Source organism: Notechis scutatus, chromosome 1 (assembly GCF_049901735.1).
Source record: "Notechis scutatus isolate UNSWTSFEM ecotype Mainland chromosome 1, rNotScu1.2, whole genome shotgun sequence".
NCBI classification, from domain to species: domain Eukaryota; kingdom Metazoa; phylum Chordata; class Lepidosauria; order Squamata; family Elapidae; genus Notechis; species Notechis scutatus.
In genome coordinates this window covers 327,286,729-327,303,896 of record NC_142009.1, presented here as the reverse complement: position 1 = coordinate 327,303,896, position 17,168 = coordinate 327,286,729, and the positions used below count along the sequence as shown (strand labels likewise).

The window sequence follows — 17,168 nt, the reverse complement described above, 5'->3', positions numbered from 1 at the left end:
AAGGTTGTGGCCAGCATTTCTAAGACAACATTTTCCACATATTTTAGTCCTCTATCATGGTTTTAAACATTCTTTCTAAATGAGAGTCATTTAAAAAGCATCTTCTCCTATCCTGGATGGCCCTGGGCAATTTTGTCACACCTCACCCTACATGAACCAAAACTGCATTTAAGCCACTTACCTTGCCATTCACATCAATGTCCTGCAAAGAAAGATCAATCACGGCTGACAAGTTCTGTTTAAAGAAAACCTGTATCTCAGCACTAATTTTGTTCACCAAAGATCAGCAAATAATATTACCCAGTAGTCCCAGGACACAAATGTGAAAATCAACAGTCCAAATAACTTAATGATTAACACTCACACAGTAGCACTGTGACATTGGTGACGAACAGAACAGCTATTTAACACCGGCCTTTTACATCCCATGACAGTATTTTTTTCAAGATAGCTTCAGGAGAAAAAGGGAACCGAACTGGAAAGATAATTGATTATATCACCCACATGTTTCCTGCCATATTCCTTGCTCTCCCAAAATGGTCAAAAATTAGATTTTCTGTCTTAGTCAACTAACAGGAACAAGTAAAAATACGATGGAGGGTTTTTTTTTTCTCCTCAATTGTTCCAGACAAGCTGCTGCTTTCACGAGAATGCACCTTTCTCAAACATAAGCAACAAAAAAAGCAAACAAAGACAGATTATTTTTTATTTTCTACTTTCCACATCAACCAGTCTGTTAAATAATTAATGTTTATCTCAGAAAGCCATATGACAGAGCGCCCTGAGAAGCATATGCAATATTACTGCAGCCTCACTAGGATGGCGTGCGGGCTTAAAATGGGCACTGTACCGTAGCTGCACATGGCAAGGGAATCTTCAAAACAATGGGGGAATTCTAGAGTAAGAACAGATTGGATTCTTTGTTAAGGAAGCTCCAGAACTGCTAACATTTACTTCTACATAGTAACACAGAGAAGGCTATTACTATGCCACCATCCACACGCTATACTGATTGTTACCAAGGGTTGCCTAGGAATTCTGGGAGTTGTAAATGACAAACTTGATTTATGCTTTAGGAACAGCTGACTAGAGTGTCACATTTCTAAGTGTCTTTCTCAGTGTGCAAATATGCATGCAAGGGAAATCCTCTCCTGGAGACATGCAAAGGTTAACAGCCAAGTCATGGCACACTCTTTCCTGCCCGCAGAACAGATACACAGTTCTGCACATGCCAGCAGCTACTACTAGGTGGTTCAAGATCAAAGACTTCATGCAACCAGAGTTAACGCCTAACAGGCTCACCTTGTTCGAAATAAACTCAGTCAATCTGAAACTACCCTAACAAAAGAAAAACTTACATTAATTCCTTCCAAACCTGAAGCTTTAAGTCAGGTACTTCTCAGCCTAAATAGACCATACCTCAGAGGTAAAAACAAAGAGGGTGAAGCTTTAAGAGCCTCATCATCTAAATTTTTGGTAGGGGATGGAAATGGATTTGGATGGAGAAAAAAGAAAGGAAGCAAAGGATCATTTTATTTTATTTTTGCCTCTCAGACTTGGCACATGCATTGAATTCCCTCATCTTAATTAAACAAGACTGTTCCCATATGTCCTTATTCTGTAACTTCAGAATTTCCTCCCTATTTTATTTATAAAAACTAACCTTTAGCATTCTTTGCAGAGAAAGCGGGGGTGAGGGGAACCTTGTGTATTTCCTGGTCTGTAGTTCCTTTGGCAAAGGATTTCACACGCTTTCAATTTCAGATCTAGAAAGACCTGAAATAAATAAAGGCAAGAAACTGGCTTTTATGAATACAATTACAAACACCTTTTGGAAAGGGAGGGGGGCAATATCCAACAAGATCAACTTGCTTTACAATCTGGCATGAATTCACTTAAGTTGATTTGCAGAAATTAAAAATATAGACACCCAATGCAGAGCAATCTATAGTCTGCGGGAATAAAAGAACCACAGAAAATAGAGGTTATGGGGAAAGCGATACTGTTAAAATACTTTGTATTTAACCCTGAAAAGCACTTTAGTTTTCAACAATATGGAAATAAGTCATACATGTTGTACACAAACAAAAGTATTTCTTCTGCCCATACTTAGTGCAACTACTGTGTTTTTAACTGTCATGCAAAACTAGATCTAATCTACAAACATTTGCATCTCCTGAAACCATCTTCTAATTTACAACTCAGGTTGAACAAAACAAAGCACAGGTTTTGTGGAGGGGGTAAGCACAAAGGCTTTGTGGTTGCTGCATGGAATTCCCCTGCTTAAAACACAAAAAGATACATCACAAAAAGGACTGCAATAAGAAACAGGGGCTGGGGAATAACACCATCTAAAACATTGACAGTTGCCTGGAGGACCAGAAGTTAAATCTTCATGCTTATGTGTAAATAAATAGAAGGAAAACTGGAAGAAAAACAAAAGGTTCATTCAATTGGGTCCAAGATACCTATTCAATAAAGGAGAAAAATTAAATATAGCCCCATCTCTCCCCCACTCCCCAAATTGCACCCATCTTCAGTTTATGAATATCATGCCAAAACACAAAACCCTTTGATAGAATTTTTAATTTCCTTCCTTCCGCTCTTTTCCTTCTTCCATCTGCCTCCTCTTTTTTTCTTTTCCACAAACACGCCCTGATTATGGAGATTAGTAATAATTTGTTTTGAGGTATAGAGAGACCAACCAGGGTGGAAAAGCTGGTTACCAATGGAAAAGGAAAAGGAGGGGAAAAGGGGCACTTAAAGAAAACTAGGGCTCACCTGTTTACTTTCCATCTTATTCTTCCTTTTACAAACAAGCATCTTAACATGCAAGGAAGCCCAGAAGCTCTAACCACCGCCCTCAATCCACCTCCACTATGTTTTATTTATTTTTGTAGAAAAAATATTTTTGATCAGATAAACTCAGCACTCTGAATTATATGTATATATATAAATATATAAAAATCAAAATCAAGTACAGGCCTAGCATGCTGTTGCTTCTTTTCGGTTGCAAAGGTTCAAAAAAGCAAACCCCGCTTCCATCTCCAAGTACACAATTTCCCCCTTCCTAACCCTCCCCTACCCCAAATTCAGTTTTTCCAGTTTTGAAGCCCTTTGAGATTTTGGAAGAGGGGAAGAACGTCAGGGTGGGAAGTTATATAAACCTCGGTGTCTGTGAACCTTGCAAGGCAAGCACCAATGAATGCTTCCACGCATCACATAAATGCAGAGACAAGGAGAAGGGGCAAGGCATAGAGCCGGCTGGGCTTCTTTAAGAGGAAAAACTGTGGGGTACCGTCCTTAGGTCACCACCACCCCTTTTCTGCTCAGCATCCCTTCCACCAAACTAGGTTGGGGGGGGAAGGAAGCAACAGGAAGGCCTTCCAGCCAAACCCTCCTCTTTAAGCTTTCTCGTTTCTCCAGCCGCCTTTCCAAGCACCACCCCGCACCCTCCATAAAACGGTGAAGAAAAAGTACAGGGCAGGGCGAGGGGAGGTTGCACTAAACTTTGCCCTGTTAAATATAGTCAAAGTAATAATAGTCCTTGCAAAATGTAAGGGGGGAAAAAAAGCCCTCTTCCTCTTCTCCGCCTTACAAACTGAAACTTACTCCTTCTTTCTCCCTTCCGCCACCAGCGGCTCCCCACATTGGGGCACATGCAAGAGGGCGCCCTCCCACTCCCCCCTTTGCTTGCAAGCCTACTCAAGAAGACAAACCCCCTCCCTACAAAATAAAGCCCTCCAGGGGTAAAAAGCCGCCGCCTCTCACTCCGTCGCAACTCACCTGAGCTTCTTTTCCCCCGTCCGGGCTCTTCAAGGGTGGGGACCCAAAGGTCGTTTCCCCTCCAGACCCTCCATGGCTCGCTGTTGTCTCTTTAAGCCTCTTTCTGTCCCTCTCCTCCCCAGCAGGCAAAGAGCAACGCCTTTGCGCTAGCGGCGTAAAGCCCACGGGCGCCCTATGGCATTGACGTCACGGCGGCGGCGCAAACCGCTTCGGTGAATAGCGAGCTCCGCTTCTGGAGCTTAGGAGACTCTCGCCCCCTTCTCTCTAAGTCTGGCCATCCGCTGGAAGGGAGGGGGGGCCGGCGCCCGTAAAGGGTTTTTGGCGCATGCGCCGAAGAGAGGGAAGGGGGAAAGAAAGAAAAAAGGGCGCAGGCGGGAAGACGAGAGAGAAAGAAAAGTGTAGAGGTGACGACGCGGTGGCTGCCTGGAGAAGACTTCCGGCTTTTTGTAGGATGCTGGCCGGGTCGCCCACGTGAAGGGAAAGAACCGTGCAAACTCACGCGCATTAGTGCAGAATGCTGGGAGCGTCCTAACCACGAATGTTACCATACTAAAATTATGCCTATGGTGGTTTTGAATTAGGCCCCGATGAAATGTATTGTTCTAATTGGGCGTGCACAAGCATCCCTGCCCTATTGTTTCTTTTATTTTTATTTATTTTTATTTTTATTATATGTATTCATGTATTCATACCCATGTCTTTTACTTATACCTATTATCTTGTAAGCAATTGACATAAATAAATAAATAAATAAATAATAAATACATTTGGGGATTCATATAATTATAGCAACCATGCCTCCTTTGTAATAAAGAGTCCTTTCTTTCATAAAGCTGTCCTTTACATTTAATTATTTTCCCGGTTTTGTTCTTGGTTTTGTGAAGCAAAGTTTTTTTTAAAAAAGGAAAGTTTCTAAATATGAGATTTTTCAGGCTTGCCCTTTTTTTCAGGTTTTTTCCTGTTGTTTTTTTTTCAAGAAAACAGGATACAGATAATGTATTTGTACTGGATAATACACCTGGGTTTAGGCCCAGCTGATTATTAAATAAATCTGCACTGGAATGCATTGCAATGACCTCTTTTCTATACTTTATTAATGTATATTTTACATTAATTGTATTTCTTAATATAAAAGATAAGAATGCAAAAGGTTGACAAACAATGAAATACAAACTAGAATAAGAAACAAAAGAAACCCCAACTAATTATTTAAAAAAAGACCTTCCAATTATTCAGCATTTAAATATTTTATTGCCTATGTGCCATCAAGTTGTTTCTGACTCCTAGCAACTACCTACAACATATATATTAAAATATTTTATAAGAATCATAAAAATACTTTATAAGAATCATAAAAATATAAGAATCATATTCTATTAATTGTCAATTTTTAAAAAAATTGCAATACTGAGCTGCCATGCTTATAAAAATATTTTTAAAAAGAACAGGATGAGATTAGGTCTGGATTTCTGTCTGCCACAGCTTCAAAAGGTATAATATGGTCTAGTTCTCAAGGTAGATCGACTTGTGCCAGTTCAAACCACCAAAATGATCCAATGTTTCTCTGCTTGTGAAACTTTTTGGATGCAGGAAACCTCTAATTACACAGAAGAACAGCCCTGAAGTCTAAAGTGATAATACCCTACAAAGCCAGATCAAAAACCTGTTTCCAGTCTACTATACAGTAGATAGTTCTCGACTTACAACCACAATTGAGCCCAAAATTTGTTGCTAAATGAGACATTTGTTAAGTGAGTTTTGCCCCATTTTACGACCTTGCTTGCCACAGTTGCTAAATGAATCACTGGCTCTTCCCCATTGACTTTGCTTGTCAGAAAGTCACAAAATGGAGTCCGTTGCCAAGCATCTGAATTTTGCTCATGTGAATTTTGCTCAAGTCATAAGTCACTTTTTTCCAGGGCCATTATAACCTTGAATGTTCACTAAACGAACTGTTGTAAGTCAAGAACTACCTGTACTGTACTTTTAAGGAGAGCGAAAGTAGAAGGGGAAAGGGCAATAAGGTCATAGATACAGCTAAGATCAAGCCTCTTTTGAGTCAAGTATGAGGACTGATGACAAAATATACTTTTTAAGGGTACAATTCAAACATGGTTTCCCACTATCATCTGATTGTTGCAGCTAAATATTCTAATTCATAGTTCTGATTTTCTGATGTTCTAATCCAGTGATGGCTAACCTTTTCGGCACTGAGTACCCAAAGCGCACACATCCCCAAAATGCAATATGGGCGCATCCACCATGCATGCGCCCTGCCCTGCATATGCGCCCATGTCCCTTGTGCATGCGCCTGAAGAACAGCTGGTTGGTGGGAGTCGCGCATGCATGGCAGAGCTGAGTGGGGGCAAAGTCTTATGTGCCCACAGAGAGGGCTCTGTGTGCCACCTCTGGCACGTGTGCCATAGGTTCACCATCATGGTTCTAATCTAACTTGAGCATTGTAGATCCAACCTTAACTTTTTGAGATCAACCAAAGTTAGCTAAGTGCTGCCATCTAGTGTTAGTCAACAACCAATGTCAGAGATATACTGCTTTCTAGTATTGGAGGTAATAGATGGCCAGCCACCTTGCAAAAATTAAGTATCTTTTGACAATAAGAAAAATAAATGATATTACAGCCCTTGACCAATCAGAAATATCTTTTGCTGCCCTTTGGAAAACAATGTTTTCTTAAGTAGACCTGTCAGTATTGTGAGCTCATTGATACAAATCTTTGGTGCCAATGCAGTCTACATAATATGTGCTGTTCTGACATTGCAACTCCCAAAATATATTGTCACAGTCCTGAGGATCACCTCCATTTCAGGGTTTGCATTTCAATTCAGATAAACTGGAGAATCCCAAAGGTGCTTTTGGGAAAGCAACTGGACTTTCTTGGTTTTTACCTCAAAAATGTTTTGCTTCTTCAGTTCTGAGTGGTGGGGAATAAAAGGATTTATATGCTTCACATAACTCATTTATATTATATTCAACACATTTCTATTCTGCAAAGCTTATAAATCCTTCTGTTCCCCACCATTCAGTCAGAACTGAAGAAGCTTCTCGGGTGTAGAAGCAAAACATTTTCGAGGTAAAAACCAAGAAAGTCCAGCACCTTTGGAATAACCATGAGCTGGATGACTGAGATTCTCCATAGACATAAACTGGAGGGTTCAGAAATGAAGAAGATGGAGGCTAAAAACTAAGTTCCATTAAAAGTACCAAAGTAAGCAAGCAAATAATAGGATAGTAGTTTCAAATACCTGAAAAATATGTAGAGGGCCATATTCTTCATTGTTCCAAAATGCAAAATATAGGATAATAACTTTAACAGTCAGACAGATGATGCCATTATCTCAAGAGATGAGATTTTTTCCCTTCCTAGAATGCATTCAAGTAAAAAGGGTTTAGATTCCTGCACAGAGCCTCAATGTATGCTACTTTACCACAGAAAAGGTGCAGAAAAGGACAGCTGAATCTGTCAAGGCCTTCGAGCAATTCCTGTGTGAACAAAGTGACAACACTGGGGGGAAATTAGGAGAACAGATATGAATATAATTAATTGGGGGAGAGGTGTACAAAGTGAGAAGGCATCTTTAGTAAAAGCAGACTTTCTGAGAGCCAGAAAGCCTATCTCAACATAAACCTGCTACTAAGATCAGCAGGAAAAAAGAGGCTAACTAAAATATGCCCTCTGAAATAAGTTCTCCATTTGTTCAATACATGGAAAATGACCCCCATCAATGTTGCTGTCAAGTTATGCAAAGGGATTTTTTTCATATGGTAATTATCTCTGCAACCACGTTTTTCCTTCTTCTAGAAGAGACAAAATGTTCTCCTCCTTTACGCCTAGCCACTCCAATCTGAATGAGTTGTTTTAATTTTTCAAAATCTGATTTTACTTGTCCGTGTTGTATTTTTTTTCTTCTAGTTAGCATCGTTGAGTGTCTTCTGGATAAGAAACACAATGAATTATTGTTATTGTTATTTAGACTGGTGTGGTGGCCTAGTGGTGAACAAGCTTGCCTCCCACTTGGAAGATTGAGAATTCAATCCCAGGTAGCTGCAGATGTTTCTCTCTAGGTCTCAAAGAAAAAAAAATCTGCTGCAAACTCTGCCTGGCATCAGGAAGGGCATCCGGCCAGTAAATGCTCAGCTCCATCCAGTCGCCTGACTCTACCCTGAACTAAGGGATTACAGGATCATAAAAAGGGAGTTACTATTATTGTTATTTATTACCAATCCAACAAGTAGTTCTTACAGAATTTGGTACTTTTCACTATTGGTTCCTTCTCAAGGATTTGGAATAGTTAAAGAGACCATCGTAATATATGCACTGTTCCAAGTAATGCTGTCTTTTTAATTGATGTGTTGAGATTCTGACTATTTTTATGGTGTCCAAGTGCTTTGCCAGATCTTTTGGGTAGCACCAAGTGCATCAACTACTATTGGCATTACCAACTTTCTTTTTCCACATTTGCTTGATCTGTATTTGAAGGTCTTTACATTTCCCTATTTTTCTACTGGTTCACGTGAGGAAGAACAAGTCAAAATAAATTTTAATTGGTCAATGAAGACTTTCAAATGGAGATCCAATAATTGTGTAAAAGGAAAGCAGTAATGGTGACATTATTATGGTTGATATTATTATTATTATTTAGAAATATGTGAAATCATAGCTGCCAATTATTTAACTGGTGTTGGCCTTCTGTACACATCAAATTCTTCCCAAGAACTTAGGATGTTGTGTTATTGTTATCTCAGATGTTATGATCAGACTTTGAACAGATAAAAGGATATCATCAAGAAAGATGTAAAATAAGGGAAAATGTCATGTTACGTAGGAATAACTCCAATTCTGTACTTCACAATAGTATTAGGTAAATATGTGAAGAATAACAGAAACTTCATTTACATATTGGGTGTATTCAATGATCCCATGAAACATAAGTAAACTATTTACATTTTAGCCTCCCATGATGTATAAACCAACCCTATAGAACTAGCTTATGGTTCTGTATGTTGTTTCAATCCAAGAAATTGGTCATATTTGGAAAACCACCATTAATTTGAACATGGTTATGTTTTACAAAGCCAGCCAATGTGTTAAACCATTTTTTTCAACAAGTAGTTGAGTGGTGGCTAAGTTGGAATAACAGAGGAAGCTCACATATTGTAGATACTCAGCAAATAAGAATACTAGACCACCTTTAGGAGAAGAGCTGGCTAAGCTGGAAGGTGGGGTTAAACATGTCATCATCTTGGAATCATTGCATTGCCACAAGAGACCAAGTCCAGGCCCCCGTGAATTAAGTTGATCCTTATTTAGCACCAATTTAGCTTGGACTGTAAATTGACTAGATTCTTGTATAGAGATAGCAATAATAAACTATTCTGTGCTATGAACTCAACAAATGCTGCTGGTTATTTATGACTGACACCATCTAGCCCATGGGTGATGACTCTTGAGCTGCTGCAACTAATGTCTAAGACCCTTGATCTGGGTAAATGATCCCATTGGATTTTTGTCATGAGCATTGGACCCTTTCCTGAAACTTTCTGGTTCATACAGTATGAAGTCCATTGCCAAATCTACTCAGGGATTAAGAGGAATAAGAGAAATAATGAAAACCCAATCAATTATTTTTGAGAGCATATGGTCTTTTCCAGCCCTGAATCAGCCTAATAGATAACTAAAAATTATTTCCATATTTTCATTATTGACCAACTAACCTTAAATTGAAAAACCATAAGACAACTGATAAAATAATAAACTGATCAAGCTCATTAATCTACGTTAAAATTTACAAACTGTAAAATAAAATGTTGCAGCATGCAAGGAACCAGATGGATTTCCACCAGAAAATAAATAAAACAAACCAACCTGAATGCTAATAATATGAAGATGCATTTCTTCATAGTTGTAGTAGGAAAATCTTCCAGCCCTGCTGGGGATTGAACATGAGTATGCACAGAACAAACTGATGGTAATCAGGAGTTAGTTATAAAGAATGGTGCTCCAAATCAAAAGATTATTAGATATCATTTCCTTCCAAAATGTTTTCTTTTAAGGAACAAAAATTGGAATTAAATATTGAATACTGGATTACTAATTTTTTAAAGTTCTCTGGTGTTTTTCTATCCTGTGTTTAAGCAGCTACCTGACTCCTTTTATGTTTTTGATGTTTAAACCAAACAAATTCATCATACTTAGAATTAGATGAAATGCAATAGCCAAAAAAGAAAAAAAAAAACCATTCAAGGTATATAAAAGGAATGGCTATTCCAAGTATAATGGGAGTTGAATGCTAAAACAAATCTATAGAAGCAACGCAAAAGGACTTTGTTAAATGTAACAATCAATTTCTATATTGTGAGATGGATCTTGGAGTCTTAGTGGGCAACCAATTAAATATGAGCCAATAGTTTGTGGCAGCAGCCAAAAAAGGCAATGTAATCCGAAATTGCATTAACAGAGGGATTCAATCAAGATCATGTGAGGCACTAATACTACTCTATGAAGCCTTAGTAAGACCATATCTAGAATACTGCATCCAGTTTTGGTCACCACATTATAAAAAAGATGTTGAGACTCTGGAAAGAGTTAAGAGAAGAGCAACAAAAATGATTAGGGTACTGGAGGCTAAAACATTGCAGGAACTGGCCAGGACCAGGGGAGACATGATAGCAGTCTTCCAATATTTGAGGGGCTGTTATTTTCCAAAGCACCAGAAGGCAAGAAAAGAAGCAATGGATGGAAACTGAACAAGGAGAGATTCAACCTAGAAATAAGGAGAAATTTTCTGACAGTGAGAACAATCAACCAATGGAATAGATGTTGCCTTCAGAAGTTGTGGGAGCTTCATCACTGGAAGCTTTCAAGAAGAGACTGCACTGCCATCTGTCAAAAATGGTGTAGGGTGTCTTGCTTGGGTGGGGAGGGGAGCTGTTAGACGAGATGATCTACATGGTCCCTTCCAACTCTGTTAATCTGTTAATCTCTACAGCAATGTTTTTCAACCTTGGCTACTTGAAGATGTGTGGGGGATTCTGAGAGTTGAAGTCAGTATGTCTACAGGTTGCTAAGGTTGAAAAATACCGCTGCACAGTATGTCTCTAATATCCAGAGTTTCCTATTCGTTCTTCTAGCCTTCCACCACTCATATGGACGCAATCTATCGGATCCGGAAGTCAAGGCCCTTTTAGAACGATTGCTGCCTCTTCCTTTTTCTTAACCTGGTCTCTAAGATAGGGGGAACGTAACGCGCGTTTGAAAATCTGGCCGCCAGAGTGGGAAAGCGGTTTTTTGCGACAGCAAACGGGATGGTTTTACGACAGCATCAAGATAGCGTTCTTTTAACCCTTTCCTCTCCGGGTATTTTTTCCCCTTCTTTTCCCACGACAGAGTGGTTTTCACGAGCCGGACTCTATCGGGAAATTTATTTCAGCTTTCCCATTTCCAACAAAAATACCAATGAATACTTCTCAGAAAGCTCACAAAAAGGCTCTCCCTATTTGTCCGCGATCTAATAAGAGGGCAAACTTTACTTCCTTACAACAATTAATGCGCAACCTGACGTATGTTTATCTAATGGTTTCTCTTTAAAATTATTTTCAGAAAGTGGTCACACAACTTGTCTTGTGTTAGCGAGTTCCAAAAATTGAAGAAAAAAAGGAGATTGAGTGACACTATTCCCTCCCACCATGCCTTTTCAAAAAGCAGAAAAGTTTTGCTTGAGCAACCAAGGATGCATCATATCCAGAATTTAGATATGGACTAACACAGGACTAACCAGGTTAATTTAGGAAGTCCATGTGCATCGACAGAAAACTGGACATTAGTCCTTGTGCTTTGCAGTGCTGATACTCAAGTGGGGGCCACATTCCCAAAAGTTAGCAAGAAGCCCAAAGCCTCCAGAATGTTCTCCAATTCCTTTTTAATATAATTTAAATCACATCTGATGGCTGTAAAGGCCACAATTATGCCTTCAATCAAAATATGTCCTTTTAACATCCAGAATCTCCCTGCATTTCACTTTTATGGATGAATCCAAGTTTTCACATTGAGAGGGGGGGGGGGGACGACGACTTTCCAATACATTTCCAAAACTATGCAGTTTCATTTATTTTTATTACGTTGTCTTCTACTTACCTTCAACTTTAGATTTATATCCCACTGTTCATCCAGGAGCTAAGGTTGCATATATAGACTTTGGAAAGGATCTTGAAAGTCTTCTAGTGGTGGGATTCAAATACTACCAGTTGTGGGCATGGCTTGGTGGGTGTGGCAGGGGAAGGATACTGTAAAATCTCCAGTCAGAGGTGGTATTTTCTGATTCTCCGAACTACTCAAAATTTCCGCTACCAGTTCTCCAAAACAGGTCAGAACCTGCTGAATACCACCTCTGAGTCCAACCCCCTGCCCAAAACAGTAGTTCTCATGCCATCCCAGACAAATGGTTAAAATAAGTTAATGTTAAGAGTGTCTGCCTCTATAAGGTAGTTTGTGTTTAAAAAATGCGGAAGAGGAACAAGTTTTCCAAACAAAACCGAGACTGATTTGAAAGTGGGTTTAAAAATGGCAGGCTACAAGAATGGTAGGGAAAAAGATGCTACACTGGATAAATGAATCCAGTTGATATATTGGTAATTAAAAGGGGTCTAAAAATAACAAACAAAAGAATGACCTGGATAATTTTCATATATTGTATTTACAAAAGAGATGGGTTAAAGCTTTGAAAATTTTTATTATAAAATGAAATCAAGTTCTAGGATAATATTTGAAAGGACTAAAGATCAAGATTCTTGAAAGTAAAAGGAAGGAATATAAAATTGATTTATCTAATCAAGGTTAACATATGTTGTTATCTCTAGTGATCCGTAATGGACTTTTGCAGATCAAACTGAAATAACTTAATGTCTATGAAGATCCTCAAGTCATCCAGGTCATGGTTGTCCCAAAGGTGCTTCTTCAAAAAGTTTCTTGGTTTTTGTTTTTCACTTCTCATCCAAGAAGCTTATTCACTTCCTTCAGAATGATCAGATTTTAAGGACTTGTTTATAGATCCAAAAAGGGATATATGGAAAGAAGAGATAATTAGTTGAATTCTTTTAAGAGGAGGCAAATTACTAAAATTTAAACTTGTGATGAAGAAGTCATTTCTTTATATATTTCTTTACTATATTCCTATTTTTCTTTTCCATTTTTTCCATTTTTTTCTGCACCCTTTATTTTTTGTCATTTTTTTAGTTTATAGTTTTTATTACTTTAATTTTTAATAAAACTGCCTTTAAAAATAAAAGCTAATATTGTGTGGGGAGCAAAAGCTAGCACACGATCTGGAGACAGGAGATCCTGCTCCAGCAGCTTCCCTTTTCCCACCCTGGCTGAAGGCAGCTGCCCTTTCCATCCATTGACCTTCTGGCGTTCCATCTGTGCACAATGCAAACTTCTAACTGAAGTCCAGATGGCAGATGGCAAAAAGCGATGCTGTGTGCACAATGAACATCCAAATACTCCAATTCTCTTGCTGTAGATCCATGAGAGTGGCATTTACTTTTCCTTATCATCACTAGTAGGAAGGGTGATGGGAGGGTGTCGTTTGGGTTGATAGGCCATCATAAGCTTTCTTCTCCCATTTGGCACTCGAAGATGGGGAGTAACCCTTTCGGTTTAATCTCTGTTAAGCTGCTTGGAATGAAAGCCAGTCTCTTTCCGATGAGAAATGGGCTGTGAAAGAACTCAATTATTTCAGAGCTTTAATCAACTTGAATAAGATAAATGAAGCAGACGGGTGGACAGGGCTTCCTTTTAGAGACAGAGAAGTGAAATGGTATTTGTTTAGATTCTTTTTGCAGTGTTACTCTAAATGTGACTATTTCAGGAATTCTGTCAGTCCTCTACCTATGTATTTACTTATAGAGGTTGCCTGACTTCAAACAACCCTTTGTGGATTACTTTTTAAAAAGGAGGAACGACAAAATATAAAGAAATAAAACATACGTATCCAGAAAGCAACCCCACCTGCCAGAAAAGAGAGGTTTTCAATTATTTTCTGAATGACATCAGCTACCGAATTCAAATCTCTGCGCGGAGGCCATTCCAGAGGGCAGGCATTGTGACAGAAAAGGCATTCTTCCTAGGCAGTGGTGGGATTCATTTTTTTTTTACTACCATTTCTGTGAGCACGGCTTGGTGGGCTCAGCAGGAGAAGGATACTGTAAAATCTCCAGTCAGAGGTGGTATTTGCCAATTCTCCAAACTACTCAAAATTTCCGCTACCGATTCTCCAGAACTGGTTAGAATCTGCTGAATACCACCTCTGGCATATATGCAAACAGTGGTAAGTCATGGATCATAAATCATAAGATACAATCGTAAATCGTAAAAGGCAAACAACAGGTGATAAATCATGATACCAATAGGAGAAGATAGTAGGAAAGATGAAAAGATAAGGGTAATAGCAATACGCCTCTACTACATAGGTAAATATCCTTAGACATAAGACAGTACTGTGGGAATTAGGTGTTCAGCAGTTATGGCACAAAGGATAGTTATTTTGGCATACAATCTCCTGTAGCAGTGTCCCAAGGGAAGAGTTGAAACAATTTATGTCCAGGATGTGAGGGGGTCTGTAGATATTTTCTCAGCCCTCTTTCTGACCCATGCAATGCACAGGTCCTCAATGGAAGGCCGGCTGGTTGCAATTGTTTTTTTTTCTTTTCTGCAGGCCTAACTATCCATTGAAGTCTGTACCTGTCCTGTTTTGGTTGCTGTGCCAAACCAGACAGTTCTAGAAGTAGAAACGACAGACTCAATCGTTCCTCTGTAGAACTGTATCAGCAGCTCCTTGGTCCTTTAAGGGATCTGAAATCTGTTCCACTCCATTTCCTGCTAGAATCAAGACATACAGGCTGAAAACTGTGGGCAGCTCAGATAAGCAATCTCCTTCAAACTGATTTAAGTTGACCGTGTGCCATCAAGTCAGTGTTGACTCTTAGGAGCCACAAAGAGGTTTTTAAGAAGAAATTGGACAACCATTTGTCTGGAATGGTATAGGGCAGGGGTCCCCAACCCCCCCCCCAGTTTGTGGACCAGCATCGATCCAAGGCATGCCAGCAACTGGTCTGCACAAACAAGTGAAGCCCCATCCACAGGATGCAAAACCATACACCCTTCCAGTCCGCAAAAAAACCTTTCTCCACAGAACTGATCCTTATTGCCCAAAAGGTTGGGGACCACTGGTATAGAGTTTCCTGCTTAAGTAGGTGTTTGGACTAGAAGACCTTCCAGGTCCCTTCCAATGGTGTTATTCTGTTGTTCCTAACCTGGTCCTTCAGATTTTCCAAAGGTGCCCCCATCAACATTGGTTATTTACTGCCAGTCATCTTCTTCTCTTTCCTTCTGCCTTTCCCAGCATTAGAATCTTTTCAGAGAGCTGGTTCATCATTTATAATGAGAAGCTGATTTAACATGGAAAAACAGGGAGAGAGAAACAATTTGTGAAACTATGAAGTGGACAAGCAAAAATGCAAAGCAGTCCTCAGCTGGGAAAGGAAACATTAAAGGAAAACAGGCAGAGCTCTGTTCACAAACAAAAGGCTAATATCATGGCTTGTGCTAAATTAATTTGGGCACTATTCTGTACCTGCCGAAGACTTAGATAAAATAGCTTTTCCCCTCCCTGCGAGATGTAAAACAGGCAGGTTGAACTTGTTGAGCTGCCACGTAAGTTGGGACTATACCCTCAAATGAAGGGGATTTAAATTAATTCTAATCTAATTGTGGGTGAACTCCATTGTTCTTTAAGCACAATTTAAATCAGCATTTCCCCAAAGGGGTAGTGCTGCTTCCTGTGGGACAATTTTGTAGTTTAAGAGAGCAGTAGAAACTAAGAAGACATTGAGAAACATCTTTTGCCACACTATACAGATCCTCAATCTCTTTTTCTGCAACTAAAAAAGCATAATAGGAGAGAGCAGCATAGTGGCCTAGTGGTGAAGATGCTTGCCTCCCGCTCAGAAGGTTTGAGAGTTCAACCCTAGGTAGTGGCAGTTGTTCCCCTCCTAGGGTGCGAAGAAAAAATATCTGCTGTGAACTCCACAAAGGCATCAGAAAAGGGCATCTAGCCAGTAAACTCTCAGCTCCATCCAGTCACCCAGTCTCTACCCCAAATTAAGGAATTGAGAGTAGTAAAAATGGAATTGAATACGAAAACATTCATTTTCTAAATCAGAACTTGTAAAGAATTTCATTAAGGTTGTAGTAATGACTGTAAATATAACATGTTCCTGAAGTAGTGAACTTATAATAAGTGTTGTGTTAACCAGGAAGTGAGAGTATTTGCGTAATGGGAATCTGTTATCTACTGGTGGATATTTGTCTGCGATACATTATATAATTATCATTATGGTCCATCTCAGAGCCAGCCAGTTCAGACTGGATTTGCCATTTTTTATCTTCCTGTTGAGTCCTTCTTAAGAACCCGGGATAGGCAGAAGTTCATGTTTGATGGTATTAGAGGTATCTGTTCCCAGTAAAACTGTCTTTTGCAATTGACTGATGGTGAATTTGTCAATGCCAATGATGTTCAAGTGGTGTGCCAGTTGTTTTGGGACTCCACTGCAGCTGCTATAAATAGATGCCAGTTGCCAAGTGCTCAATTGGCATGTATTTATGACCATGTATTGATGTGGCCATGGGATGTTGCAATGGTTGTTAATGTGAAAACTGGGGATTCAGTCTTTTTCCACTGCTGCTGTAACTTCAGTCATTAAACAAATGGTTGTAAATTGAGGGCTAACTGTATGTTGTATTTTTTGCCATTGGCAATCTTTTGGCAACTTATATGCAAGCTACTTATTCAATTTTATTATTTATGAATTACTCCCCCCGCAAGAATTAGAGTACTCTAGTGTTATTTGTTATGCATTTTATATTTCTATTTTTTATTATATATATGTAGATACATAAAATATATTTACCTCAGGCATCTGAATCCAGTTAGATGAAATCCCCTTTTAACTGTCTAATTATTTAATGCAATCGCAATTTTATATTATATATATTGGGTTCTGTTTTTTTAAAAACTAGGATTAGCAATTCTGTTCACACAAAGAAATTTTCATCTAAAACCAGAGGAATTTGGAAAAACAGTGAAACTCTGTGTCATAAGGCATCACTATGAATACAGCACTTTTTATAAAAGGTCTTTTAAGGTGGCAAATATTATGCGCAGTTTCCAAAACGAGTGCTCCAAAAACGTTGAAATAGGCCATCTAATGTACAACTTCTTATTCTGAAGAATCTTTCAATCCTAAAACCTTTTTCCAAAAGACTGAACAGAGTATTTCATCTGACATTACATAAACACAGCTTATAC

At 39.0% G+C, this 17,168-nt stretch overlaps 1 protein-coding gene across 6 annotated transcripts in view; it reads right to left on the bottom strand.

Moving 5' to 3' along the window:
- The window catches only part of CSNK1G2 (casein kinase 1 gamma 2), a 113,006-nt gene extending 100,965 nt beyond the window's left edge, over positions 1 to 12,041 (bottom strand). The window contains exons 1-2 of one of the 6 annotated variants that reach the window (XM_026681073.2): positions 3,787 to 3,937; positions 1,664 to 1,776 (exon numbers count right to left, since the gene is read on the bottom strand). The gene's annotated coding sequence lies outside the window, so the exon portion shown is untranslated. Of the gene's footprint in view, positions 1 to 1,663; positions 1,777 to 3,786; positions 4,235 to 11,938 lie in introns of those variants that run through there. The other 5 variants (XM_087952636.1, XM_087952637.1, XM_026681074.2 and 2 more) reach the window with 5 other exon arrangements.
- Between the last annotated feature and the right edge of the window lie 5,127 nt (positions 12,042 to 17,168).